At 46.9% G+C, this 25,891-nt stretch overlaps 1 protein-coding gene, 1 long non-coding RNA gene and 2 gene segments (V, D, J or C); 3 read left to right on the top strand and 1 right to left on the bottom strand.

Annotated features, from left to right (window-relative positions):
- LOC144613896 (uncharacterized) overlaps nt 1–14,667 on the bottom strand; it is a 173,963-nt gene extending 159,296 nt beyond the window's left edge. For all 3 annotated transcript variants that reach the window (XR_013551336.1, XR_013551337.1, XR_013551338.1), the window contains exons 1-2: nt 14,571–14,667; nt 12,152–12,316 (exon numbers count right to left, since the gene is read on the bottom strand). This is a non-coding gene — a long non-coding RNA (uncharacterized LOC144613896). The remainder of the gene's footprint in view (nt 1–12,151; nt 12,317–14,570) is intronic.
- LOC144613894 (immunoglobulin lambda-1 light chain-like) overlaps nt 1–25,891 on the top strand; it is a 429,142-nt gene that overhangs the window by 354,822 nt on the left and 48,429 nt on the right.
- Nucleotides 1–25,891, top strand: part of LOC132675490 (immunoglobulin lambda-1 light chain-like) — a 500,428-nt gene that overhangs the window by 434,647 nt on the left and 39,890 nt on the right. The gene's annotated exons all lie outside the window — the stretch shown is intronic.
- The window catches only part of LOC132675035 (Ig lambda-1 chain V regions MOPC 104E/RPC20/J558/S104-like), a 333,884-nt gene that overhangs the window by 277,883 nt on the left and 30,110 nt on the right, over nt 1–25,891 (top strand).

Here is a 25,891-nt window from a genome sequence, read left to right as displayed (position 1 = left end):
CAGGGCTCATTATCTCTGCATTTCTATGTGGTGGCTGTGGGCTACTGCTCTCACAACTGACAAGGATTAGAGCCCCAAATTTCCCAGCTCACCTGAGGTCCTGAAGCCCTGGTGTCATGTGTGGAACCACCTTCACCTGAGTGCAGTAGACACCGTGGGGTCATCCACACCCTGTCTTTTGGGCTCACACACTCACCCACTACTGCCTGGAGCCTCTGACAGCTCACAGGGTGCTTCTCACTGCCAAGGACTCTTGCTTCAGAAAACTGCCTTCTCAGAGAGGTTCAGTTAAATAATCTCCTGAGGCCTAGAGGCCCAGGCCCTGCCCCACTTTCACATGTCCTGAAAGGTCCCAGCTTTGGAGCTCCTTGCAGGAATGAGGCCTCATCTGATGTCTCACTGTGTGTGGGTCACTTCTCCTGCCCAGTCTGACCTCTCTCCTCCTTCCAGATATCCTACACAGGCACTTCTCCATTCAGAGTCTGCTTTCAGGAACCCAATCCAGGATGACCTGCATCCCCAACAGGGTCCTCAGGGACCTGAAGAGGCCACTATATACTCACAGAGCTGGCGTTTCTCCCCCAGATCACCAATGTGCTTGTCCAATCCCCAAACAGATCAGACCATTCCAGTATTTTTATACAATGAAAAAAGATGCAGACACACTAGGTGCTCTGCAAGTTAGGGAGTCACATCCATCCTAAGGGTGAATGAGGGACATTGAGGCAGTTGCCTCCTTCTGCAACATGACCAGAAGATACACAACCATGGAGTGAGCCACAAAATGGGTGTTGCCTCACTTCTATCCCCCAAATCTTGTACAAGAATCTCTCCTTACACCCACCTTACCCAAAAACATAGAAAATAATTCTGTGAAAAACAGTTCAGCCTGTCAATATGGACACTTAACAAGCCACCACAGCCACCCCGTATCTGTATGAAATCCACCCACATCCCCAGAAATCACCGTCTCCAATTAAGAGATGTTGACAGCAATGCTTCCACCAAATATGATGAAACCACCCAGTGAACAATTATAAACATGCTCAGTCCTACCCCCCAAGAGCATACAAAATACATTTTTCTCTGTTAGGGATATTTATTTTTGTCCCAGATGTTTTGACATCCTATAACTTCAATATTGAGAAATAAAGTTAACAGTTGTTAACACATCTGATGTTAGAAGATAAATTGGATGTAGCAGGAGAACTAAACAGAAACTTATGATTAATATACATCCAAACACATTCCTACAACATTAGGAAGAAACACATGTTATTTCTACCCTGCCCATTTCTTTGACTACCCCACCACCCACCCCACATCCCCTTCCCACAGCAAATACCTGAGCTAGTCATCATCGCTGCCCGTTGGTAGGACTAGACCTCATTCTAGAAAGTTGGTCCATTATCAGACCTGCTGAATTGGATTGTGGTGCATTTATGACTGTAATACAGACCCAGGGAGTATTATGGGATCTCCTGCATCCATACACACCAGTGCTTGCGCCAATGGTGTAGTAGACACCCAGCTCCCCCGTGTAGTCACCATGAAATGCCCCAACCAGTGCCGTCCTCTCTTGCACATGATTCACCCCCATGAGGAGACAAAAACAGACAAGGCACACTTTCTGCTTCCAAAGCCATGCACCCCATACTCCCTGGGGTCTCACCCCATCCACAGCACACACTCCACGTGACTGGTGAAAGAGTCCATTCTTAACCCATTTTCTCCCCATCACTACAGGGTCTAGAATCTGAATCAAGTTCACTTGACCAGAGCAGGAGAGTTAAACCCCATGTCCCAGGTGGCCAAATAGGAGATAAGCAGAGGAAGTGAGATTTTCCACAGTGGCCTAGACTTCAGCTTGTGAAGCTCAGGGAGCACACAGTCCCCTGATGGGGTGGGAAGGGGGCGTCTCCACAAGATGTAGCTGCAGGTGCAGCAGGTTGGGGTGGGGCCCAGGTATCTGCATGTGGAACAGCTGCCAGGTGAGCCTGCAGTGCTCCTAGTGCCAGGTTCACTCTGCGTGGCTTCACTCCTGCTCCCCTGCTGCTCCTGCACAGGTGAAAAGCCCATAAGGAGGCACAGTATGTGGCACAGATGCCCTGTTCTCTCCCACCCAGGGTCCATGGGGTCAGGGCCCTGCCCTCACCTGTGTCCACATTGCTCTCTCCCTTCAGTGCTAGGATAGTAATCTCTGACTCAGCTTTCCTTTCTTCTTCCAGACCCCTCTCCTCTCCTCTCTTACTGGCTCTGTGCCACCCCTGACCTGAGACAGCCTCCCTCCAGGTCAATGGTCCTGGGGAGGCCCTGGGGAGCACCTGCTCCCAGCTCCTCTGGAGATAAGCTCATGAACATACCTCTTAGTGCCAGGAGAAGCCAAGCCAGGACCCCGAGCTGGTTATACATACAGATATAAGCAACCATCTGAGTCCAAATCTGAGGATGGAATTTAAGGACATGGTCTCCCTGAGCACGAACAGAAAAGAGGGCCAGGACAAGGTTGGCCATTGCTGTGCCACTTACCACAGCAGTGAGAGTGCCTGGCAATGAATCAAGTGACAGAGAATGATGGACAGTGGTACATAAATGCTGCTCCCATGGCCTGGCTCCCATTCTCCCCACATCTCTGAGAAGCTGCTGGTCAGGCCTTAGGATTAGGTGTCCTCCCTGGTCCTGGCCCAGCCCCTCCTGGCTAGGACACTGTAGCACGTTTTCCAGAGGAAGCATTCATGAGGGAATCTGAAGACACAGTGTGGAAAGTGCGAAGTGAAAAAGAGGAAAAAGTTTTCAAACTGAACAGAGAACCACCAAGCTATTAGGCACCTTTAGCAAGGGAATAGGATGTGATTGTGTCAGAAAGGGAAAGAAAGTGGAGGTGCAGAAATGGAAAAATATTCGAAAGTTATTGGCCAAAATCTTCTAAATGTGATGAAACTCAAGAGGGACAGGTCTAAAAATCTCAACAAACCACAGCCACAAGAAATAAGAAGAAAAAAGGAACAGCCCTATAAATATCAAATGTTCTTTGCAGTGAAAAGGAGACAGTGGTAGAAGCAGCCAGAGGAAAAGACACTGCTCTCAGGGGAACAAAGAGGAGGATTCTAGTGGATTTTGCATTGGTGGAAATGCCTGTGAGAGACAATGGATTAACATGTCTAAATTACTGAAAGAAAGAGAAAAACAATTCTTCACCTACAGAAAATAACCCTTAAAAATGAAGTCTAAATAGAGTCCTAAGGGGAGGACCCAAGATGGTGGAACAGCATGGAAGTTTCTTTTGCATCTCGTGTCCATGAAATATAGCCAGATCAACACTAAACCATCCTGCACACCTAGAAAACTTATTTGAGGATTAAGACAACAATCTGCACAACCTGAATTCAGCAGGTACATGGTGTGGAGAGGTGAACTGAGGGAGAGAGAAGCTGTGGAGGGCAGGGAGCTGTTTTTGCTTGCAGAGAGAGGACGGAGATGAGGGAGAAAAGAACCCCCCCCCCCAAAGCAACTGGAGAGAAAGTGGAAAAGTGGAAAGAGCCACAGGGACTGAACTAAAAAGGGAGAAAGGAGACAGGAGAGGGTTTAAATACCATTAAGACTCTATAAACAGGAGGAGCACAGAGTCTGAAACTCTGCAGCTCAATACCTGGTGGTGCTCTGGTGGGAAGGACAAATCCCCAGGAAGAGAGTGGGGTCCAGGAGGTTCTTGGGCCACAAGGGGAAAAGCAGTTCCACTACTAGAAGGATATTTGGTAGAGGCTGTGCAGCCACCTGGTCCCAGAAGACCCCAGAGAACAACCACATTCACTGGTGTTGGAACAAGGTCATTAAGGGTGAAGTCTGGTGCCAGATGTGTGTTGTGATTCTCCATAATCCCTGAAACGCTGTTGCTACACAATTGCGTAAACTTTTTCTGGGGCAGGCTGGCACCCAGCAGCAGTCTCTGGGCATCAGCAGCAGCACGGTCCCACAAACATTCCCAGGTGTGGCTGGCACCTGGCCATTGCTCAGTGAGACCCTCCCCCAGATGGCCAGAATGGGTCAAAGCCGCAGTCCCTCAGAAGTGAGGGGTCAGGAAACACAGCCACATCTGAGATAAAACTCAGGAGGGAGGTGCCGCCTGATAAAACTCAGGAGGGAGGCAACCTGATGGCTTGGTCACAGACAGTGTAAAAGCAGGGAGTGGTCAGAAGCCGGAAACAAAGGACAAGTGCACTATTGCTGGCCAGGGAGAGCAAAGAGTTCTGATGTCAGAGACTGGTTGCTGGGTAACACCATTTTCACCCCTCCCGTGCATGCACATACACACCTACAAACGCCACAACAATCCACCCCAGTAAGTTAACCAGTGCCATCTAGTGGAGAATGGAACCATTACACTAAACCCTGCCCAACTGGGCCAACCTCACTCTTCAGGAACATCACAAATCTCTCCGCCTGCTTGTTTACAGACTATAAAGTGCTTCATAGTTTCACTTCTAGGGGAAAACGATGTAATTTCAATCATATTTCAGTCTGTTCACTGGTCCATCTATTCAATTTTCTTTTTTTTCTTTTTTGTTTCTTTTCTTTTTCTTGAATTCAGAAAGGGAAAACATTTATTTTTATTTCCATTTTTATTAAAAATATTTTTCTTTGTTTTTTCTACTATATTTTTTACACTTTTGTAACTTTTTCAAATTCTGTTTTACTTCCACCATTTCATTTTATTTTATTTCATTGTATTGATTTTCTCAAATTTTCAAACGTTTTCCTTTTTTTTTCTTGTTTTTCTTTTTGTTCCTCCCCCCCCCCCTTTTTTTTCTGTAATCTAGCAAGCTCCTTTCAATAACCAGATCAAAACACACCTAGGATCTAGCATCATTTATTTGATTTGTGTGTGTGTGTGTTGTTTTTAATTTTTTAATTTTTTTAACTCATTAATTCCTTTTCTTCCTTCAAAATGATGAAATGAAGGACTTCACCCCAAAAGAAAGAGCACAAAGAAATGGCAGCCAGGGATTTCACCAACACATATACAAGCAAGATGTCTGACCCAGAATTTAGAATCATGATAATAAGAATACTAGCTGGGGTCGAAAATAGAATCCTTTTCTGTGGAGATAAGAAAAGTAAAAGCTAGTCAGGATGAAATAAAAAAAAATGCTATAACTGAGCTGCAATCTCGAATGGATGTCATGGTGGCAAGGATTGATGAGGCAGAGCAGTGAATCAGCAATATAGAAGACAAACTTATGGAGAATAATGAATCAGAAAAAAACAGGGAGACTAAAGCAAAAGAGCACGATTCAAGAATAAGAGAAATCAGTGACTCATTATAAAGGGACAACATCAGAATCACAAGAGTCCCAGAAGATGAAGAGAGAGAAAAAGGGGTAGAAGGGTTATGTGAGCAAATCATAGCAGAAAACTTCCCCAACCTGGGGAAAGACACGGACATCAAAATCCAGGAAGCACAGAGGACTCACATTAGATTCAACAAAAACCGACCATTAATAAGGCATATCATAGTCAAATTTACAAAATACTCAGGCAAGGAAAGAATCATGAAAGGAGCAAGGGAAAAAAAAGTCCTTAACCTACAAGGGAAGGCAGATCAGGTTTGCAGCAGAAACTTGGCAGAACAGAAAGGAGTGGAAGGATGTATTCAATGTGCTGAATTGGAAAAAAAAATATGCAGCCAAGAATTCTTTATCCAGCAAGGTTGTCATTCAAAATAGAAGGAGAGGTTAAAAGTTTCCCAGACAAGCAAAAATTAGAGGAGATCATAACCACTAAACCAGCCCTGCAAGAAATTTGAAGGGGGACTCTCTGAGAGGAGAAAAGACAAAATGAAAAAAAAAAAAAAAGACCAAAAGCAACAAAGACTAGAAAGGACCAGAGAACACCACCAGAAACTCCAACTCCACAAGAACATAACGGCAATAAATTCATATCTTTCAGTACTCACCCTAAACATCAATGGACTAAATGCTCTAATCAAAAGACATAGGGTAACAGAATGGATAAGAAAACAAGATCCATCTATATGCTGTTTACAAGAGACCCACTTTAGACCTAAAGACACCTTCAGATTGAAAGTAAGGGGATGGAGAACCATCTATCACACTAATGGCCAAGAAAAGAAAGCCAGAGTAGCCATACTTATATCAGACAGTCAAGACTTTAAAATAAAGACTAGAACAGGAGATGAAGAAGGATATTATATCATAATTGAGGGGTCTATCCACCAAGAAGATCTAACAATTGTAAACATTTATGCTCCAAATGTGCAAGCATCCATATATATAAATCAATCACAAACATAAAGAAACTCATTGATAATAATGCCATAACAGCAGGGGACTTTGACACCCCACTTACAGCAATGGACAGATCATCTAAACAGAAAATCAACAAGGAAACAATAGCTTTGAATGACACACTGGACAAGATGGACTTAACAGATATATTCAGAACATTTCATTGTAAAGCAGTGGAATATATATTCTTCTCCAGTGCACATGGAATGTTCTCCAGAATAGATCACATACTGGGACACAAATCAGCCGTCAACAAATGCAAAAAGATTGAGATCATGCCATGCAGATTTTCAGACCACAACGCTGTGAAACTAGAAGTCAACCACAAGAAAAATTTTGGAAAGATAACAAATACTTGGAGACTAGAGAACATCCTACTAAAGAATGAATGGGCTAGCAAGAAGTTAAAGAGGAAATTAAAAAGTACATGGAAGCAAATGAAAATGATAACACACTGACCAAAACCTCTGGGATGCAGCAAAGGCAGTCATAAGAGGGAAGTACATAGCAATCCAGGCCTTCCTAAAGAAGGAAGAAAGGTTTCAGATAGACAAACTAACCTTACACCTTAAGAGCTGGAAAAAGAACAGCAAATAAAACCCAAAACCAGCAGAAGACAGGAAATAACAAAGATTAGAGCAGAAATCAATGCTATCAAAACTAAAAGAAAAAAAAAAACAGTAGAACACATCAATGAAACCAGAGGCTGGTTCTTTGAAAGAATTAACAAAATTTATAAACCACTAGCCAGTTTGATCAAAAAGAAAAAGGAAAGGACTCAAGTAAATAAAATCAAGAATGAAAGAGGAGAGATCACAAGCAACACAGCAGAAATACAAACAACAATAAGAGAATATTATGAGCAATTATATGCCAATAAAATGGGAAATCTGGAAGAAATGGACAAATTCCTAGAAACATATAAACTACCAAAACTGAAACAGGAAGAAATAGAAAAGTTGAATAGACCCATAATCAGTAAAGAAATCAAACTAGTAGTCAAAAATCTCCCAAAGCACAAGAGTTCAGGGCCAGATGGCTTTCCAGGGAAATTCTACCAAACATTTAAGGAAGAGTTAACACCTATTCTCTTGAAGCTGTTCCAAAGAAATAGAAATGGAAGGAAAACATCCAAACTCTTTCTATGAAGCCAGTATTATCTTGATTCTAAAACCAGACAAAGAACCCCCTAAAAAGGAGAACTATAGACCAATTTCCCTGATGAAAATGGATGCAAAAATCCTCAACAAGATATTAGCCAATCAGATTCAACAATACATTAAAAAAAATATTCACCACGACCAAATGGGATTTATACCTGGGATGTAGGGCTGGTTCAATATTTGCAAAACAATCATGTAATTCATCACATCAATAAAAGAAAGGACAAGAACCACATGATCCTCTCAATAGATGCAGAGGAAGCATTTGACAAATTACAGCATACTTTCTTGACAAAAACCCTCAAGAAAGTAGGGACAGAAGGATCATACCTCAAGATCATAAAAACCATATAAGAACGACCCAATGCTAATATCATCCTCAATGGGGAAAAACTGAGAGCTTTCCCCCTAAGGTCAGGAACAAGATAGGGATGTCCACTCTCGCCATTGTTATTCAACATAGTATTGGAAGTCTTAGCCTCAGCAATCAGACAACACAAAGAAACAAAAGGCATCCAAATTGGCCAGGAGGAGGTCAAATATTCACTCTTCACAGATGACATGATACTTTATATGGAAAACCCAAAAGATTACACCAAAAAACTGCTAGAACTGATCCATGAATTCAGCAAAGTGGCAGGATATAAAATCAAAGCAACAGAAATTGGTTGCATTCCTATACACCAATAATGAAGTGACAGAAAGAAAAATCAAGGAATCAATCCCATTTACAATTGCACCAAAAACCATAACATACCAGGAATAAATCTAACAGAGGTGAAAAATCTATACACTGAAAACCATAGAAAGCTTATGAAAGAAATTGAAGAAGACACCAAAAAATGGGAAAATATTCCATGCTCCTGGATAGGAAGAACAAATATTGTTAAAATGTCAATACTACCCAAAGCAATCTACATATTCAATGCAATACCTGTCAAAATAACACCACCATTCTTCACAGAGCTAGAACAAACAATCCTAAAATTTGTATGGAACCAGAAAAGACCTCGAATAGCTAAAGCAGTCTTGAAAAAAAAAGCAGAAGGCATCACAATCCTGGACTTCAAGCTGTATTACAAAGCTGTAATCATCAAGACAGTATGGTACTGTCAGACACTCAGATCAATGGAACAGAATAGAAAACCCAGAAATGGACCCACAAATGTATGGCCAACTAATCTTTGACAAAGCAGGAAAGAATATCCAATAGAATAAAGACAGTCTCTTCAGCAAGTGGTGCTGGGAAAAATGGACAGCGGCATGCAGAAGAATGAACCTGGACCATTTTCTTACAGCATACACAAAAATAAACTCAAAATGGATGAAAGACCTCAATGTAAGACAGGAAGCCATCAAAATCCTAGAAGAGAAAGCAGGCAAAAACCTCTTTGACTTTGGCCGCAGCAACTTCTTACTCAACACGTCTCCAGAGGCAAGGGAAACAAAAGCAAAAATGAACTATTGGGACCTCAACAAAATAAAACTTCTGCACAGTGAAGGAAACAATCAGCAAAACTAAAAGGCAACTGACAGAATAGTAGAAAATATTTGCAAATGACATATCAGACAAAGGGTTAGTATACAAACTCTATAGAGAACTTATCAAACTCAACACCCAAAAATCAAACAATACAGTGAAGAAACGGGAAAAATACATGAATAGACACTTCTGCAAAGAAGACATCCAGATGGCCAACTGACACATGAAAAAATTCTCAACGTCACTCATCATCAGGGAAATACAAATCAAAACCACAATGAGATACCACCTCACACCTGTCAGAATGGCTAACATTAACAACTCAGGCAACAACAGATGTTGGTGAGGATGTGAAGAAAGAGGATCTCTTTTGCACTTCTGGTAGGAATACAAACTTGTGCAGCCACGCTGGAAAACAGTATGGAGGTTCTTTAAAAAATTAAAAATAGAAATACCTACAATCCAGCAATTGCACTACTAGGTATTTATCCAAGGGATACAGGTGTGCTGTTTTGAAGGGGCACGTGCACCCCAATGCTTATAGCAGCTCTATCAACAATAGCCAAAGAATGGAAAAAGCCCAAATTTCCATCAATGGATGAATGGAGAACGAAGATGTGGTATCTATATACAATGGAGTATTACTCAGCAATCAAAAAGAATGAAATCTTACCATTTGCAACTACTGGATGGAGCTAAAAGGTATAATGCCAAGCGAAATTAGTCAGCCATAGAGAGACCAATATCATATGAATTCACTCATATGAGGACTTAAGATACAAAACAGATGAACATAAGGGAAGGGAAGCAAAAATTAATAAAAAAACAGAGGGGGACAAAACATAAGAGACTCTTAAATCCTGGAGGGATTGTGGGAGGGGCGATGGGCTAAATGGGCAAGAGGCATTAAGGAATCTACCTCTGAAATCATTGTTGCACTATATGATAACTAACTTGAATGGAAATTAAGAAAATAAATTAAAATTTTTAAAATGGTGTAAACATCACAATTAAAAGACAGAGATTGTCAAATTGAGATTAATGGTATCACCCAAGTATAGGCTGCATATAAAAAACATATAGTAAATAAAAGACACTAAAATCTAAGCACAAGCCTGGGATAAGTTCCCAATGAATTCTGCTGCACAATGTGGAACATAAAAAATTCACAGGGAACAGAAAGACAAACTGGGAATGTGAATTGAACACTGAAGGACAGTTGGGATGGGAAATTTTATCATGTTTATTTTACCATAAAAACATGGAAACAAATGATCACAGTACATTATTCATGAGAACAGCTACAGAAATGCCCTCAAGTTCCCCTTCTCTTCCTCCAGGCTTTAAAACTTTTCAAACACAGAGTGACCCAAGCTCCTCTAGGAGAGCCCAGAGGTGAGCACAGCTCCACATGAACCAGATTCATGGAGCCCATCCAGAAGCACAGAGATGCTCTACACCAGCCTGAGAAGGAGCATTTTCACAGGGACCACTCGGGTTATGAGTGAGGCTTGATGTGGTCAGGCTCAGCTACGGACTCAGGAGACAGAGCTCTGGGGTCCCCACCTGACTTGGACCCTCCTGCTCTCCTTCTTCACTCTCTGCCCAGATGCTGTCTGTCAGGCCTGCCCACAGGCTCAGTCCCCACTGGACCCTGCACATGGCTCTGATCCTGAGCTCAGCCTAAGGGATGAGCTGGGGTGAGACCCCTGAGAATTAGCTGCCAAATCTCCTGAATCAGCAGACCCTATGGTCCCCTATAACACTCACCTATCCCCATTAGAGTGACCATGAGAATCCTGTCACTCCCACCTGCTCGGAGAGAGAGGAGCATACAATAATGTATAGAAGAGCCAGCAGGACCCAGGCCACGCCCCCACATAGCAAAAATGTAATGTGTATGATGTGAAATTGTATGTCCAGGTCTGAATTAGTAGAATTCCAAATTCATCCAAGCCACCAACTATGCTAGTGTAGATGTCCTCCCACCAAAACTCCCAGAGGTGTGGGTTGTAATAAATACAGGAATGGTAGAGATTGTAATAATAATAATAATAAATGTTGGTGCACACGTGAACATTAATACTAGGAGCAACACCTATTCACACCATGTCCCAACTGCACTAACTGTAATGTGGAAACATCAGTCTGGATACCTAAATGGACAGAAAAAGGGGTGGCTATAAGATATCACATAGGTTTCCTAGACCATGACCCTCTGTAAATGCATTCCAGTTTACCCTGCGCTCTCTTTTGTAACAATAGGCCAGTCCAGGGCATTTCAATGCTGGAACACAGTACAGGAATTGTACTGCCCTGCCTCCATGCATTTTGTAAGTAGCCTGATTGTGCTGGGCTGGGCTGGCAAGAGGTGGCAGCTGCCTGAGAAGTTGACAAGTACTGTGGGGTGACCTGACCCGCAGGAGGGAAGCTCCCGGTCTGAGTCTCCTCCACCAGCAGGGGGCAGCAGAGCTGCATCAGGAGGAGCAGGACGGAGGCTGGAGCTGCCCAGGTGGAGCCTCACAGGGACACCAGACCTGGGAGTCAGCAGGTGTCCAAGGTTCACTCATCAGAAGAAAATTGGGATGATGCATCCTATCTCCTCAGGCCGTAGGAACCATGTTCTGAGAGGGTCAGACACACAATGTCACCCAGCACACTGATGGATGTCCTGACACTATTAATGCTTCCCTTGGGAAATGCCAATGCCCTCACTGTCCACCGGTGTTCCTAGAGGCTGACTCCTCTGGGATGGACATGTCTAGAGACACCCCGAGCACTCGCCCTCAGCCTCTCCTTCTCCACTTCCAGAAAGACCTAGACCCGGGGCTGAAGTTCTTTTGCTCAGGAGCATCTCACACCAATGATCTTTGTCAATGATCCTGATTACTAATTTGGCCCTAATGTTCATTATGGTCACCATACTCACTTGTCATTTGTCATAAAGTGGATATAGATAGATAGATAGATAGATATGAAACACACTTTATACATATATATATATATATATATATATATATATATATACATACAGATGAGATATATAAATATATATACATATATAAACATACAAACAGCAGAAATATATAAATATATATACATACACATATTCCTAAGTATATTCATATATGTGTACATGCATAAATATGTAATATTAAAGGATGTGTAACAGAAATTTGGTATCATACTGAAACACATACCTGGCACAGGAGTCAGAAGCTGAAGGAGGATGAAAGGTGCAGCCATTGCAATGTGGTCACTGTCATATGTCAACAAGGTGACCCAGCAGATAAGCCTCAACGTCAGCTACAAAAAGGCTGATGCTTCGCCTCCAGTTTTCTGGGAAATTCACACAGGAATCACACCTGCGGTTCAGTAAAAGTGGAAACAAATGGCAAAATAAATTCTGAAAACATATCACTGCAGCCCTGAAATTTTTAACTTAGGAGAAAATATCACCTTGAAATTGAACTAGTTCAGATTCCTAGTCACCTTAGGTTCTCACTGCCCCTTCACCCTCAGACTAACAGAAATCTGCCCTGCAGACCCTAACTCTGCTGTCTCCAAACACACGCCTGGTACCTGTGCCTTCTTCCCATCCTGACAGCAGCTCCAATGTCACCTCCCCAGAGAGGCCTCTTCCAACCACTTCCAACCACACTTTATCTGCCTGTCATTTTGTCAGATCCCCGTCTGCACACTACCTACTACTGAACTTTTCCCCCAATCATTATTTGACTAATTGATTGACTTGTGGCAATTGATTTGTAATAATGAAAAACATACACATGATGATCAGACACAGGAACAAACAGGAGACTATTTTCTCCTCTGATAATAAGTTCTGGATCAGATGGTATCTCTCCAGGTATTCACCAATTCCATGAGGTTCCAAATCTTCTCACTTCTTTTCCACCATCACTACTATGGAGGCCTTGCTTTTCATTCTTGTTGACGACAGACATCAGGATGGCTGCTGCAGCTCCAGCTATCATATCCTCTATGTTCAAGAGGAAAGGCACTCCATAAACCCAGTCTGTTTCTTTCCTTCATGAGAGGACATGTCTCGGGAAAGTATTCCAGACACTGACACTTCTATGGGCAAGTGCTAGGCCACAGGGTCAGTCCTCTGAGGGACCTCAGAATAGCAATGGTCTGGCTATTGAATGAATATAGAAGTCATGATACAGGTAGAAGGTGGTAGAGACTGTCTGCTGTATCACCAAAACAAGTGTGTCCATTATGCTGCCCCACCTATAACATGGAAACTCTGAGGCAGGGACTAGGCTTTCTTCACACTGACTTCCAGGATGAAATGTCCACTAGACCAACGTGGGTCTGAGTGAATGTTTGTTGGAGAAAGTTCTCGTGGCTCTGTCCTTGGAGCTGGAGCCACCACCACCCTATTTTGCTGCACCACCTGCCTGCACCAGGAAGAGGCAGTCCCTGAGTCCTGGGTCCCCCAGGTGCCAAGTACTGTAACCCCACATATGACCACCCACCCCCCTAGAGATATGTGCTATGAGTCCTCAAGGGGCCCCATCTTCTCCTCAATTGATCCTATTCCTATTTTCATGGAGAACCTGATCCCCACCTGCCTGGTCTTGAGGCTGGAAGTATCCACAAAGAGAAGAGCAAGTCCTCCCCTGGGGTCAGCAGTCCATGAGCAGTGGGTTCTGAATCTCCACCTGGACAAAGGACTTCCCTCCACCTCCACAACCAGTGTGGGGTGGCCAAAAAGGGACAACAGAGATCACCAGGCAAAGCCGCTTGGACAAGAGGGGAGCCCAGCATCAGGGATTCTAAGATGCAGGCGGCGTTAGTCACCATGACCTGACACCTGAGGGAAAAGGTGTAGGTTTTCTGCTGTATCACCTTTAACACGGCTGTAAATTCTGATTCAGTGTCTCTCAGATCTGTCTCCCTCCTAGGGTCTCCCAAGAGCAAAGACAGGACAGAACACGGTGTTGAAAAGTCAGATTCAACCATGAGACCAGAGAGTGAAGAAGCACAGTACCCTGGGCTGAGGGTGGGTCTCCAAGGGGTTTCCCCTGTCCTCTCCTTGTCTCTTGGGACTGAGCCTCTCTCTGAAACCACACAGCCCCTCAGCAGCAGCCCCCGAGCCACAGCTGATTTGCATGAACAGCAGGTGTCTCCAGCAAGGGGATAAGTCAGGCTGGGGAGGAACCCTACCCAGCCTCAGGACCTCGGGAGCAGAATCAGGGCACCTCCACCATGGCCTGGACTCCTCTCATCCTCAGCCTCCTCACTTACTGCACAGGTGCTGAGCTCTGGTTCATACCCACCCTAGCAGCAAGGTTCTGAGACGAGCCTGAATTCAGAAGAGGGCTGCCTGTGGGGGGTAGGATGCTAACGAAAAGTCTGGAGGGGTGAAATCTTCCCACTGTGCTCACTCACTCTGTGTGAGTCCTGAGTGGCTGTCTCTACCCAGAGAATAATGATGGTGGCCTCTTTTGTTTAAAAACTCCATCTGCCAGCCAGGTCCATGGGTCCAAAGGGCTGAGAAAGTGGGGGGGGGGGGGGGGGGGCAGAGAATCCCTGGAGATCAGCCAGGCAGGTGGGAGTGTCCTCAGAATGAAACCGAAGCTAGAAACCCACCTCTCCTTTTCTCTCTTGCAGGTTCCGTAGCATCCTATGTGCTGACTCAGCCCCCCTCAGTGTCGGTGAGCCTGGGACAGACAGCCAGGATCACCTGTGGAGGAAACAACATTGAAAGTAAAAGTGTTCAATGGTACCAGCAGAAGTCAGGCCAAACCCCTGTGCTGATTATCTATAATGATAGCAACCGGCCCTCAGGAATCCCCGACCGATTCTCAGGCACCAACTCGGGGAACACGGCCACCCTGACCATCAGCGGGGCCCGGGCCGAGGACGAGGCTGACTATTACTGTCAGGTGTGGGACAGCAGTAGTGATGCTCACAGTGACACAGGAAGATGGGGAAGTGAGACACAAACTCATTTCCAGTCTGTGTTACATCTCCTCCAGGCCCAGGATGTCTGTGGACCGTGAGCAGGTCCGGTCCAGATCCCTAGATCTAAGGTCCTCAAGTACTGGTCCTACCTAGCTCTCCAGGCATCTCTGCACAGGGAGAATCAGGAGTGGATTTAGGGCTGACAGAACTAGGCTTCCCTGCTTGTCTGGGCCTGGGTGTTAACTGCGGACAGAGAGCCTGAGTGACTGTGATCACAGACCCAGGGAAAATTAGGGGATCTCCTGAATCCATACATTCTCACCCCAGTTGTGTAGTAGAAACTCTCCCCCCTTGATAATCATCAAGGATCATCCCATCCAGTGCCCCCTCTTTACCTGACGACTCACTCCCAGGATGAGGCAGGAGGGGCCATGGTGCATTCTCCACCACCAGAGCAGTGCAGTCAATATGCTACTGGGAACTCGATCATCCCATGGGGCTGGTGAAAAAGACTAGTCTTACCTATGTTTCCCACATCACTACAGGGTCTAGAATCTGAGTCAAGCTCGTTGACCAAGGCAGAACAGTTAAGCCCCAAGACCCAGGTGGCCAGAAAGGACATGGGGAGACCAGCAGAGGAGGTGAAATTTTCCATGGTGGTTTACAGCAGAGCCTGTGAAACTGGGTGAGCACCCTGTCCCCCAAGGGGGCGGCCTAGGGGCGCTTCACCAGATGCAGCTGCAGCTGCAGCAGGTCGGGGTGGGGCTCAGGCATCTGCATGCGGAACAGCTCCCAGGGGGTCTGTGGTGCTGATCCTCCCAGGACCACACTCTGCGTGGCCTCACTCCTGCTCCCCCGCTGCTCCCAGCACGGGTGAGAGGCCCACAGGGAGGCACAGTGTGAGGCGCAGATGTCCTGCTCTCTCCCATCCAGGGCCTGTGGGGATGGGGCCCTGCATCCCTGCTTGTCCATTTGCTCCCTCCCGTCAGGGCTGGAACCAATCTGTCCTAACTCAGCCTCCCCAGGTATCTGGGGTCACCCAGACAGTCACCATCTCCCTGAGGTAGCAGGTAGCAGGGACACTGGGGATGTAATTGTGTCTCCTGCTACTAACAGTTCCTGGCACAGCCCCACATGGCCAAGGGTGGAGTCAGGAATCACACCTCGGGAGACCCCAGGCTCCAACTCTGGCAGCCTGACCTCTCTGAACATGTCTAGGCTTCAGAGCAAGTCTAACGCTGTCATAACCCCCAGCTCTGGAGCCCTGAAGGAGCCCGGGCCTCAAGCCATCAAAGATCTTCATGCCTTCTAATAAACCCCTTTCTGCCACCCCATACATACTCCACCTGGTTTCCTGCCCCCCATCGCTCGCTGCACAAGATGCTGGGGTATCCATGCTTAGCTGTTACCAGCAAATCATGCTTCCCTCTGGATTCAAAGTACTTCCTCAGGGTGTCCAGCCGGGCCCAAGGACTGAGTGACAGTCCTGTGCTGAATATTCCCTCAGGACCCTGCATACTCCCCGTTGCAACACTCTTTACACCAAGACTAGGATCTAATTAATACTCCTCCTCATACTTAGTTCAGTCCTGTGAGGGAAGATGGTGCCAGAAATCAGGCCCTGACACACTGACTGAATATACACTGTGCATGCAGATAACTCCCACTGGACACTGCAGAACATTCTTTGGGACCAGACAGTCACTCAGACCCGGGGCCTCCTCCTGCTAGTCACTTCCACGTGCCCAGGGAAAGTCTGCAGCTCCATTCAGGCAGGAGCAGGGTCAGCCCCACCCAGCCTTCCTCCAGCCCCTCCAGCAGGGAAGGAGCCCACCTCTGTGTGTGCTTAGAGACCATGTCCTGACCCATCACCTGGACCCCACATGCTTTCTCCTCCCCTCTCTCCTCAGTGAGCACATCATGTCTGATTCAGCCTATTCTCCTATTCACTAACAATCGTTGCTTCTGTTACATGATTAGTTAGCTTGTTAGTTAACTAGTCACATGACTTATTACCTCATGTGTCTGTGAGGGGGAAGTAAGGCACATGACTATAACCATGATGCTCATGTTTAGACTCAGAGGTTATGGTTGATGTTGGCTCATTCCTCCAGCAGTGTTGAGCCCCCACTATGTGTCCAGTTCTATGCCAAGCGCTAGTCAGAGGCTGTCCGCAACAGAGTCTGGGGTCCAGAAAACCACACGCAAGAGGAGAAAACAGGTCTTAGTCTATACACATTCCGTGTACAAGACACAAGGGAGAAATTACCGGAGTTCTGACATGCTGCTCTCTGGGATGGCACAGAGGCGCCCATATGGAGGATCATGATGTCATCCACACAATGGGGACCTGAACTATCCCTGCCTCTCAGGCTCCTGGGAATGAGAAACATCATAATGTGTGGGCCAGGGGGCTGAGTATAGGCACCTGTCAGCTCCTTGTAAAATATTCACCATGAGTGATCTTCAGGTTGGGAGGATGAACAGTACTCAGTCTGGAGCTCAGTCAGTGTAGCAGTCAGGACTTGTCCCTGCTCCCAGGCTCCTCCCCAGGTGTGCCCTGCACTCAGCTCCATGTGGTCCCGACCCCAGGACCCAGCTTCCACAGACACCGAGGAATGGACAGAAGGGGGTCTGGCACCAAGAGTCTGCAGAATACGGAATCTCAGCCTCGCCTGGGTCACTCCATGGTCCTATAAACTGCAGGCCTCCCTGCCCCATGGGAGGAGATCCCCCTTCTGAACTGATGCTGGGCAGAGAAGAGAGGGCTCAGAGGCCAGCAGAAGCTGAGCTAGTGGTGACCACTGCAGGTCACAGCCATGGCAGAGCCCTCCATGGAGCTCCCGAAGTTGTATAGGATTTCCTTTGGCCTAGGAGAGCAGGTTGTGGGGCTTAGGGTGTGGGCTTGGGGTAAGAACCCTCCTCTCTGTTCCTCTGGATTCTCTGTCTTCTGACAACCTCAGCTGCCTCCTCGGGTGGCCAGAGCAGGCTCGTCTGATTTTAGACCTAGGCAGGCAATGCCTTTGTAGAGTAACAGGGCCGGGGGACCCTGCCCCATCTGTGGAGTCTCAGGAGGCACAGCTCTGGGACATCTTCTTCATGGCCTAGACCCCTCTCCTTCTCTTCACTCTCTGAACAGGTATTGTCCCAGCCTCAGCCCACACACTTGGCCTCCATAGGACCGGAGCTGGGTCTGCCCCAAACTCTGAGTCAGCTCAGAAAACCTTAGAGGGAATGGACCTTACTTCCTTCAGCCCCCTCTCCTCTCTTCTCATACAGGCTCTGTGCCTCTTACAACCCGAGTCAGACCCTGCCCATGTCAGTAGCCCTGGCCAGATCCAGGACCCCCTGCTCTCTAGATAAGCTCATGCATGAATCTGCATCTTGGAACCAGCAGAAGCCAAGCCAGGACCCCAAGCCAGATATATATAAAGACAGTGAAGGACCCTTAGGAATCCCTGACTAATTCTGAGGATCCTACTTGGGGACATGGCCACCCTGAGAATCAGACAAACCCTGTGCCAGGACAAGGCTGACCATTCTGTGCCATTTCCCATGACAGGGGACAACTGGTAGTAATTCGTTGTGACACAGATAAATGAGGAAGTGAGACACAAACCTGCCATCCCTGGCCTGGCATTTACTCGCATTGGCTCTCTGGGCAGGTGTAGGTCAGGCCTTAGGGTCAGGAGCCTTCCCTGGTCCTGGCCCAGCCCCTGCACAGTGGGAGACTCCAGCAGGTTCTCTGTCCTCAGTATCTGTATATCATACCAAACTATACTGACTTGTGGGGACTGTACTGACATATTATACTATATAATGAGGCTTTAGGGTGTCATCATACATTACATGGGCCCCAGATGTAATCACATGTCACAAAAGAGAGGACACAGTTGTCTCAGACAGCACAGTCCTGCGGAAATTCCTCTTCCCTTGGGTACAGCCAGCCTGGATGGGCCCCAGGGGCTGTGCCTCTGATTTCCTGGATGAGGTGTCCCCACATCCTGAAGGACTGTCTGAGGCTTTGTGAAGAGGGAACCAGGCCTCTGCTGCCCCAGGCTCTTCCCTCCTTAGGTTTTACAGAAACTGTGGAAGAAATGCAGATACCCACTTAGGTCCCACGTGGGGACTCTCTCCTGGCCCCACTGTCCTCCCACTGCCCGAAATCCCATCACCTGCACCAGGCAGGTCTAACCCTTAGCTCAGGTGGGTCCCACATGGCCTCACACCACCCCTGTGCTGACCCTGCAGGGTCCACATCTGCAATTGGACATCACCTGTCATTCCAGGATAAAGATCTTTTCCAAGACGTCAATAAAGTTGTATCATGCACTGAATTTCTCTTCAAGATTCTTTGGCTTGTGGTTTTGAAATTGACTTTTAGAGCAATTGCATGAAGTCAAAATGACAGATGATGAATTTATTAAGAAGGAAGAGCAGGGGCACCTGGGTGACTCAGCCCATTAAGCGTCTGACTCTTGATTTTGGCTAATGTCATGATCTTGCAGTTTGTGAGTTCAAACCATGCATGGGGCTCCACACTGATGGTGGGGAGCCTGCATGGGTTTCTCTCTCCCTGTCTCTCTGCCCCTCCCCTGCTCGTTCTCTCTCTCTCCCTCTCTCAAAATAAATAAACTTAAAAAAATTTTAAAGAAGGAAAAACAGAAGCTTCCCCTATTCCCACTCCTTTCTAAATCACAGCGATACCTCCGTGGGGATGGGGAGACACAGGACAGAGAATCATTGTGTCCTAGAAAAGCATGGTAAGTATACTTGCATTATTCCATCTGCGACTTGCTTATGGACCTGGAAAACTAGAAAGACAATTTTTTTGTGGGAATTCCTAAGACTAAAATAATATTTCCAGGAATTTTTCAGGTTAAAGGATCCTGAAAAGGTCACTCTAGACGATTATAATCTGGAGATTCTCACCATAGGATTTCTCATCAACAGGACAAAGAAATCGCTAGCACCTTAGGGAGGTCCTTAGGTTCCCCAGTCCCATGGCCAACTGCAACAGCGTCCCCCACAGATGCCTGACAGACTGAGAGGACCAAGCTGTCTTCTTCAGGACCCAGAACATTCTGGCTGAGGTCGACCCTCATCCCCTCTCAGCCTGGGTGGCCTTCCTCACCTGGTGCAGGTGACTATTGCTGCCTTGCACCTGCCAGCCTCCACTCTTCTCTCTGTCTCTCCAGGGACTGGGGATCGGTGGTCCTCTCCTGGCCTCCCCTCCCTGTCAGGCGCACCCCTCGCTCATGTCCCTGCTCGTGCCATCCAGTCTGTGGGTGTTGGGGAAAGCAGTAACAGGTCATCCACATGGGACCTCAGACAGGGGGCCAGGAACATATACACATGAAGCACCTTAGTCCCTGTGGCTACAGTTGATAAGGGGTTGGGGGGAGGAAAGGACTAGTAACCACTCCTGTGAATGGCCTCAGCCCCCAGGTGACTTAAGGAGAACCCAGGGCTGGTCTGAACCCACCCATGTCAAACTTGTGCCAGCAGTTTCCTCCTGGAGGCCCCTCCAGTGCCCAGCAGCTGCCAAGAGATCCTGACTTTTTTTTTTTATGTTTTTTAAATTTATTTTTGAGACAGAGACAGAGCATGAGCAGGGGAGGGGCAGAGAGAAAGAGGGAGACACAGAATCCGAAGCAGGCTCCAGGCTCTGAGCTGTCAGCACAGAGCCTGACGCTGGCCTCGAACTCACGGACTGTGAGATCATGACATGAGCTGAAGTCAGGCCTAACCGACTGAGCCACCCAGGTACCCCAAGAGATCCTGACTTATTACCTAGAAACTTCCTCTTACCACACCTGACCACACTTTCTGTGCCCAGAATGCTCACCTTAGGAGAAAAGTCCACACAGGCCCTGAACTGGGTTGGAATCCCAGGTCCCTCAGGTTTTTCCTGTTCTTTCAGATCCTTTATACCTTTCCCCAAGGACACTACTGGGCTCTTCCCATACACATCTCACTGCTTGTTTCTTCTTTCTGTACATCTCTAGAGCAGCTCCAGAATAACTGCTTCAGAAGGAACTGTGTGTTTTGTTCATGCAAAATTCCCAGGATGTAATGTGTGCCAGAATAATATGGGTCTGAATAAATGTCTGCTCTGTGGACGCTGTCCTGTCTCTGTCTTTGGGGCATTAGTCCCCAGTCACCTTTCGCCCCACACACATCAGGCTTGAATCCATACTTGGCACCAATAATAATGATTCCCTGAAGCCTGTGTCCCACAGTGCTAAGCTGTGACACCACATGCATGACCTCCCACCACCTTAGAGACAGGTACAGGGATGCCTCAGTGAAACCTGTGCCCTCTTCCACAAAATGAGCCTGTTCGTGTTTTCATGAATAATCTGGGCACCTCATGCCAGGACATGAGGCAGGCAGGAGCCATGCATAGAAAAGTCATTCCTCCCTGGGGCAGCAGTCCATGGAGCAAGACTCAGCATCTGAGCTGTAGGTTAAGAATCTCCACTTTACAAGGGAGGCCCCAGCACCTCCAGCAGCCAGTGTGGAGTGGCCACCAGGGGGGCAACAGAGACCACCTGCCAAAGCCACCTGCAGATGGGAGAGTCTGGCCATTACGGCTTTTAACAGACAAGGGGGGTTAGCAACCCGGACCTGAGACCTTCAGGTTATTTGTCATTGGCCTACAGTGTCATCCTTCACTCTCAAGTACACATTCTTCAGGGTGTATGTGTGTTGGGTCCTGCTCATGGAGACATCGCCTATTCCTCTAATACAGGTAGAGGCACTTTGCCCACCACCAACACATACCCCAGCACACTTTAACGGACCTAAAGCACTTTGTCCACAAACACTGGACCTCCCTGTGATCACACATTTCCCCTTCCCTTCCCTGAGCTGTCAGACACAGCTCCTCCTCCTTCCTGGAAGTTCCTCCCACCTGCACCCTCACCTGTGCCTCCACTTATGTCCCTCAAGAAAGGGAGAGGGGACTGGAATATTCTGTTCTTCCCTTTCACAGTGCCCACAACACAGCAATTTTTATGATAATATTTTTTCAACTTCACTTATACATTAAGATGTTTATTACATATTTTCCCCAACAACTGAAGACAACATAATTATGACAGAGTTGGCTTGAGAAGTCAGTAAACTTTGAAGCCCCCTCTCATTCTCTTATATGGCAATATTTCTTTCTTCACCTGATCTGTGCAGGGTCCAGCCTGAAGATGAAGCTATTACTGTCAGTCAAGAGACAGCAGTGGTGATGCTCACAGTGACACAGGCAGAGGGGGAAGTGAGACACAAACTACTTCCCCATCTATGTCACACTCTCCTTCAGCCTCAGGAGGAATGTGGACAAAGAATTCAGTAGGTCTGGCCCAGGTCTCCAGATCTGAGATGCCCAGACCTCTCTCCCAACCCAACCTCCCAGGCAGGCTCTGCACCCTGTAGGTGAGGAGTGCATGTGCAGGAGGCAGGATGAGGCTGTCAGGTTTTCCTGGCTAGGGTATTTGCTGGGGATGGAAGACCAGGTTGGAAGGACACACAGAGAGACATCCATAGACACATGACAAGCTCGAGGTGACAAGGGGAAGTCTCAGCTCTCAGTTGAAGAATCAGTGCTGTGTCTCTGGATGGAAGCATTTCTCCTTTAGCACCAAGACCTCTAGCGCAGTGAGTGTAGGGTCATGGGAACAGGGAGCAGTAGCTTGGCAGCAGGTCTCCAGGTTTATCAGTGGGGAAATGCTCCCAATTACAGTCCCTGATTCCTGGACGCATGAATGCCAGCTATGGGAGAAACAGTGCCACATAGTGCACATGTGTTTAGAGCAAAGAACGTGTCCTGGAAGGGGTTGCCATGTGGCTGCCAGAGCAACTGAGTCTTCAAGAGGCTGCTAGTCTGTTCATTCGAGCCGGATGCTTCAGAATGTTGAAAAACATGGCCTGATCAGTGAATTCATGGGCATGAGCGTGTTGCACCGCTTCATTTGATGTGAAATGAGTGCCTTGGGAAAAAGCTGCATGTGGAATATGACAACAGTTGCTTAAGCATTCCGTGACTCCATGGAGAATCATCTGGGCAGAGAATGGCAGGCAAAGAAAGCAAGTCCCTGTCTGGGGCTGTAGTACTAACACTGTTAACTATCGGGGTGGCCACACATCATAAAGAAACCTCTGTGAACCAGCCCTAAGTGTTTTTCTCTATGTCACCACTCATAATATGGCCCCACAAGACCATAGTTGTAGGCAATAGAGAAAAGATAATGCAGCAAGGTTGGGGTCATGGGTACTGGGGCCATTTTCTCATGCAACTCACCTGTGACTTGAGGACCTAGTGAAGCCTGATCTCCTATTAGCCTCTTCCAGTTAATGGAAGAGATGGACAGCTCTTGAGAATGCCCAAGTCATGGCATGACTGGTCAGATAACACCCAGTCCATTCAGGCAACTCAGGTCATGGGTAATAAAGAGCACACCGTCTGTATAAGGCTCAGTATCAAGCTAAAGTGTTTGCCAAATGAAGCTTTCTGTTTATACAGATGAAATGAAAATTGGTAGGCTGCTCATCTATTTCAGTTCTAGGAACACCATGATCAACTGGCCGACATCAATGAACTCGGTCAAATAATTCTGATTACTAATTTGATTCTGCTGCTTATTGTGGCAACCACCCCCACCTCATCACTGGTGATAAAATGGACCATTGTGTCTCCTGCCCAACCAAGGATCCCATCAAGTACAATCTAGTATCCGATTCAGGGTTCGGAACCTCTAGAAAAAAACATATATGTATATAAACACACACACCTACATACAAAGAGACAGCAGAGATACTTTAGTATATATTTACTCACACATTCATGATATTCCTATACGTACATGTGCATAAATCTATAATATTAAGGGATGCATTGCAGCATCACAGGAATTTGATGTCATGCTAAATACACGCACCTGGCACAGGAGTCAGAAACTGAAGGGAGATGAAAGGTGCAGCCACTGCAATGTGGTCACTGTCATATGCTAAGGAGATGACCCAGCAGTTAAGCCTCAGTGACTGGAAGCTACAAAAAGGCTGTTGCTTCCCCTTCAGTTTGCTCAGGAAGTCACATAGGAATCACTCCTGTGAGTCACCAAAAAGAGAAACAAACAGCAAAATAAATTCTGGCAACACATCACTCAAGCCCTGAAAATTTTAACTTATAAGAAAATATTACCTTGAAACTGAATGAGTTTTAAATCACAGACACCTTAGATTCTCACACCTCCTTCGCCCTCAGACAAATAGGAATGTTCCCCGCAGGGACTGACCCTGCTGTCCCCAAACACACGCCCGCCACATGCTCCTTCTTCCCATCCTGACAGCAGCTCCAAGGTCACCTCTGGAGAGAGGACCATTCGAATCTCTCTCCACACAGCACCTCCCTGTCATTTCTTCTGATCTCCATTTTAATGGACTACTACTGAATGGTTTTCTCCTTGCCATTATTTTATTAATTCACTGATTGGTGGTAATCATTTCTCTACTGGTCAATAACATTTTCATGTAAAACATACGCATGATAATCAGAGGCAGGATCAGACAAATCCCCTCCCAACAAAGTCTGGAGTCAGATGGCTCTTCTCCAGACACTCACCAATTCCAAGAATTCCCAACTATGTTCATTTTTTGTCCCAACAGCCCAGCTACGGAGCTTTGCTTTTCTTTCTTGCTGACAATAGACAGGTGCCTGCTGCAGCTCCAGCTATCACACCCGTGCTCAAGAGGAAAGGCACTCCACAAATCTGGTCTCTTTCCTTACTTCGTGACAGCGAAAGTCCCCAAACAGATCCCCAGCTGAATGACATATCCATTGGCCAGTGCTGAGCAACAGGGTCCATCCTGGCCCAGAGGGACATGGGAATAGCAATGGTTTGGCTTTCAAATGAATGTAGAACACAAGACGTAGGTAGAAGGCAGTAGAGACGTCTGCTGTGTCACCAAAACAAGTGTGTCCACTACGCCGCCCCTCCCACAGCATGGAAATTCTGGGAAAGAAACTGTGTCTTCTTCATAGAGATTTCCCAGGATGGAAAGTCGGCCAGACCGAAGTGGGTCTGAATAAATGTTTGTTGAGTGTGTGTTCTCCTGTCTCTGTCCTTGGAACACCATGGCCCTATTTGGTGCACCAGCTGACAGCACTAGCAAGAGGCAGTCCCCGAGTCCTGTGTCACCTCCTGCAAGGCCCAGAGCCACACCCATGACCACCCACCTCCCCAGAGATGTGGGCAGTAAAACCTCAGATGGGCCTTACCTGCTCCTCCCATTGGCCTGTTCCTATTTTCATGGATACTCTCATCTCCTGAAGTCTGGCCTTGAGAGTGGCAGGGGCCATGTAGAGAAGAGCAGTTCCTCCCCTGAGGACAGCAGTGCATCAGTCAGGGAATCCTCCTCTGAGCTGTGGGTTCTGAATCTCCAGCGGGGCAAAGGACTTCCCCGCGCCTCCAGCAGCCAGTGTGGAGCCACCACCAGAGGGCAGCAGAGATCACCCAGCAAAGCCACCTGCACACCAGAAGGCTCCAGGTATCACGGGTTCTAACAAGGAGGGAGGGCTGCTCACCAGGACCTGAGACCTGTGGGAAAGATGTAGTTTCTACAGCACCACCTCTGACTCTGATGTAAAATTCTGACTCGCTGTCTCTCAGTTCTGTGCCTTGCAGATTTGTCTCTGTCTCTAGCACAGGTCCAGTACTTCATGCCTCTCCAGCCCGACCCATTCCTGCTAAACTCAGCCACTGTCAAACCTTGCTAAAGCTGGGTCTGTCCCTGGCACTGAGCACACCCTCAGAGTACTGAGGCATAGGATCGATAACCTGTCCTCGGGACAGAAACCTACAATACCTCAATGGCTCCTTAAAAATCCATGTGTACTTGGCAAGGGAGGAATTCTGTTTGGGTTCTGGTGTTCCTCAACAGAGATATAACTTAGGAACCACACTGACCTAAGCCACCTTATACTGCCTGCAGAGGAAACGTGCTCATGGGTT

Source organism: Panthera onca, chromosome D3, assembly GCF_046562875.1.
Source record: "Panthera onca isolate mPanOnc1 chromosome D3, mPanOnc1 haplotype 2, whole genome shotgun sequence".
Classification (NCBI taxonomy): Eukaryota; Metazoa; Chordata; class Mammalia; order Carnivora; family Felidae; genus Panthera; species Panthera onca.
This window is presented reverse-complemented; position numbering and strand designations above follow the sequence as displayed.